General features: G+C 30.8%; 1 protein-coding gene across 2 annotated transcripts in view; it reads left to right on the forward strand.

Moving 5' to 3' along the window:
* Positions 1–5,000, forward strand: part of LOC145258091 (uncharacterized) — a 448,867-nt gene that overhangs the window by 211,124 nt on the left and 232,743 nt on the right. The gene's annotated exons all lie outside the window — the stretch shown is intronic.

Here is a 5,000-nt window from a genome sequence, read left to right on the forward strand (position 1 = left end):
CAGCGACTTTGAAAAACTGAAACAATGCATTATATTTTGAGTAATACTCTCATCGATTTTTTAGTTTTTGTGTAACTTGTTACGGTAATATATATTAACAGGTTGATAATTTTTTTTAATATTACTAATTTGATTCAAATTACTAATGGCTAATTTTGGTTCAACTTCGAAACTCCGAGGAGTAAGGACTAAAGGACTATCCATTTATCTAGTGTTTCCTTTTCAGATTAAATATGTTTTTAACTCATTTCAAAGTGTTTTTTAACATATTTTATTAACTGTTTGCCCATATATATATATATACATATATATATATATATGGGTCAACGAATACATTAGCAACCTTTTTTTGATACGCAAAATTAGCTTATAAACAGACACGCTTAATGAAAATCGATGCTCAGTTTAACTTCCCCCCATCCACTAACACAATCTACTGTTCTGGTAGAATATGTCCCACCTTAATAATTTCAAATTTCTATTGTCTATAAATCCAGCTGGACGATTTTTCAAACAGGTTGAAATACAACTTCTCCATTTTTATCCTTCTTTTTTAGAGAGCTCGTAACTTTTATGGCCCTTTTTTTTGTGAAAGCTCAGTTTTTTCCTTTTTTTCTATAGCGTCGAATGGTTCGGGGTCACTTGAGGAAATCTCATTGACTGAAACAGATGGCTGTTTGTAGTGACCAAATGTAACTGCTTACCTTCGAATAAATAATAATAAAAATTTTCTTGTTATCGGGCACTATCTAACAACTTCGTTATATTCATTAGTCCCTACTTTTGAACACTCATCCTGGATATATATATATATATATATATATATATATATATATATATATATATATATATATATATATATATATATATAGTATTAGATTTTGAAGTTTTTTTCTTTTTCGGGGTGGGGTACGCTTTCGGTGGCATCTCTGTAAATAGTACAGTTTTAACTTTACAAACAAAAATGAATGCCCACGTTAAAAACCTGTTGCCTAAAATAAATATTACATAATTCATAATAAGTTTCATGGTTTTACCAATCACATAAACATTAGTAATTTCTTTTACTAAATTTATTTGCAAGTATTTGGGGGGGGGAGAGATTTGGAGAGGCGTACTCCCTAAATAGTAAGACACCCAAAAAAAATAACGTGACCAAGCTACTCAGCGTGTTACCGAGAATATATATCCTTAAATTTATTTGAAAAGTTTAATTAAAAATCAAAAAAATATATACCCCCCCCCAAAAAAAATGGTAATACTGTAAGACCCCGGGATACGATTGCCCTAGGATACGTTTTTTTTTCAGGTTACGATGTGGAATACGATGTTTTTCCAGTCTCTGGCTACGGTATTTGTCCCGCCCGACGATGTTATTTATAATGCTATTTGATCACATACATGCGTATAATATACTGTACTGTATTTTGTTACTAATTTAATTTTTAATACCAGGATTCTGCTGTATTTACAAAATAAAAATATTGTGCCAATTTTACTCACTATCTTTTCTAGAATGTATATTCTAAAATCAATGCTGATCTGTACATTAGTTTATGAGATTAGATTGGGGCAGTGCACTCCCTAAATAGTATAGCTAATAAAAAAAAACATTCACAAGGTTCCCAAAAATATATATTCGAAAAATTCATAATGTTCGGTTCAGAAAAAATGATGAGAAAAACATCGGTACTATCGGTTTCAAATCATCCAACCACTCATATATCGATAAGTTTCAAGGAAAACAAAAAAAATATAAAATAAAACTAAACAGTTTACATAAATAAAAGTAACGCTGAGAAATGTACACAGAGGCTGAAGAGAGCACGACATTGGCGATCAGAGACAGAACCCCTTTGTGTTGGATTCGAAACTGACAGTATGGAAGTTTTTCTGATCTTATGTAACACATACACACACACACACACACACACATATATATATATATATATATATATATATATATATATATATATATATATATATATATATAATAGAACAACAAGATTATGAAATGAAGACAAAACTATATATAGGTTGATATAGAATGGAACATTTATTGAATAATGGAATACAGGCAAAATTTGGGGGATAGAAGTGACTCTTTATGCCAGGGCATTTCGAATTTGTGGAATTGATTTATCTCTTTTCCTTTTACAGTAAGCTATATATATATATATATATATATATATATATATATATATATATAATATATATATACATATTTGTAGTATTCCGAATTATATAGGGCTTATATAATTAATTAATCGTTCATATCCCAATAAATTTTAAGTAAAAAACAGTTGACTTAAACTGTAAGCTACAAAATTATCATATTTCATAATTGAGCATTCATATATTGTTTTAACAAAAACCAAGACTTCAAAGAATGAATTGATAGCAACAAAAGTGTATTTCGTTCGCTGTTAGTTACAATTGTTTCAAAACTATTTGGACAATTTTTGTTGCTATCAATCCATTCTTTGAAGTCTTGGTTTTTGTTAAAACAATATATATATATATATATATATATATATATATATATATATATATATATATATATATATATATATATATATATATATATATATCTTGCTACGATGTGCAGGCCGTTTCGACGATAATAGAATCAGGCAAGAAAAATTAAAAATTAAAAATGGTTCAAGACCATTTTCAATTTAAAGGAGTTATACTTTGCTTTGCCATGACCGGCGTGAAGCGTGATTAAAAATATTATATATATATATATATATATATATATATATATATATATATATATATATATATATATATATATATATATATATATATATATATATATATATATATATATATATATATATCCGATCTTATGTAACACCCCCCACACACACACATATATATATATATATATATATATATATATATATTATACCTACAGACACTAGTTTCATCCTTCTGGGATTATCAGTGCAGAAAGTGATAATTGCCGCTTGTTGTGGGATTTGAAACTCGCAAAGAAGGCATTTCTGTCTTAATTAGCAAAGAACAAACCAGAAAGCCACCGTCAACCGCATGAATATTTAAGTGAAGCTAAACATTTATAAAGTCATAAGCGTCACGTCTCTTACGCAGGCCAAATTAATAGATAGTGCGCAATTGTTAAGAAACTTACTTCTTAAAGGTCGGAAATGGAGAAAGAGAGAGAGGGTCGTAATATCGTGTCTTTAATTTTAATTAATCTGTTAAATGGAATCTGGTATGGTCTATTTTTTTTTATGTTTAAATATTTATTAACTTACTTTTTTCTTAGATAATTCTGAAATATAATTTAAAAATTTTTTAACGAATCAAAATAAGTGATTTTAAGACTTTTTCCCCCAACTACAAAACATCCAGGTGTACACTGTGGATCTGCTCTGCATCCCAAACATCGGAGATTTGCATAAATCTTACTGCCATGGCTTTGACACAGGTTATCACGTGTTTCACGCTAAACGACTTCTAAAATTGTACACACTAGCACTAAGGTGCTTGAAAAGGGGTAGTGCACTATAAATATTCGTAACCTCTTGGTTAAAAACATCTACGCTCTAACCATTCAGATGCACTTGGTTATAAAGTGTACTTTTTAGCTGTGAAACTTGAGTTGTGATTCAGTATCAGGTGACAGACGCAGTGACCCTTCTATAAGCAGTTGAAATCTCGCTTCACAATTAACGAATTCACATGTTTTATTTGTTATCGTAAAGTTCTATTCTTTTAGGTATAATACCGTGACTCACTGTGGCTTCGGAAATACAGAAACGAAACGAAGTCTTTATTCCCCACCCTCCCTCACAAAAGTTATTACATAATGGTGGCGGTTTCCAATCAACGTATAAAGTGAGTGATGTTGTATAGTATAGTCATGGGGATATATTACAGTTCGTATTTACATAAAGTTATCATATTTTATAAGAAGAAGAATATATGATGCTTCATACCTTTTCTTTATCCAGGCGTTCTTTTGTATTCACTGCTCGGCTCCGTGATGAAACATGCAACGATCAACACCATAACCGATTGAAACACCTGTTTTTTTTTCTTCTTTTGTGGAACCACAGAAACCACGGCAACTTAATATTTCACAAAATATAAATTTATTTCAGCATCTCAGTGGTCTTCACAAGGTGTCTGCATTACGTGTCTCCATGATTGTTCCTTCCAGACCCGCTTCCAGGCTTTTAAGCACGTAACTCTTCAATCTAATCGCCTTGACCTCTTGATCTGTCAAAAGCACACGTCTCTTAATGTGTGCCCTCTTTCACATACGCAACTGTTGAAGGTCATTTTGTTTATTTTTAATTTAATTTAACTAATTTATTTAAACATTTTCAGCTAGAACCCATTTTTCCATTCCAGGCCAATTTATTTTCTAAGCAATAAATTACTTCCAATATAAACTATTTTAACAATATCACTGGAGAGATAGATAAATAGATAGAGAGATAGATCGACAACTAATTTAACTTTTAACTTTGTTATTATCTAACAAAATGAAGTAGAGCACGTGACCAACATTTCGATATAGATTGCCTGTGACGTTACACATCAAATAGATGCTAAAGAAAATAACCAAATATAACAGAATATGCTGGCTGTATGTAAATCCGAGCCGTGTGCGAAGGGACGTCACCGTAAAGAAAAAGAAAAAAGACTATAAAAAGAAAGGTGTGCACAGACCGACGATGACTTTCGAGAGGACAGAGGTCAGAGAGAATGGGACACAGTCACGTTTTATTCAGGAACGTACTCTGAAATAAATGTCGTTGTTACAAACAAAAAGTAATCGAGTTATTACTTTTCTTGTTTCGTGCGACGCACTCTGCTACAACGCGAGTGTTTACATGTAAACGTGTGTAACGTTACACAAAGCATCATCGTTATTCTCTACGTCAATAGATTTCCGGAGATATCAAAGATTGGTCCTGATTCTACTGAGGTAATACAATGGGAAGATACTGTCACATTAAATTTGA

Source organism: Euprymna scolopes, chromosome 3, assembly GCF_053919585.1.
Source record: "Euprymna scolopes isolate OS-2025 chromosome 3, ASM5391958v1, whole genome shotgun sequence".
NCBI lineage: Eukaryota > Metazoa > Mollusca > Cephalopoda > Sepiida > Sepiolidae > Euprymna > Euprymna scolopes.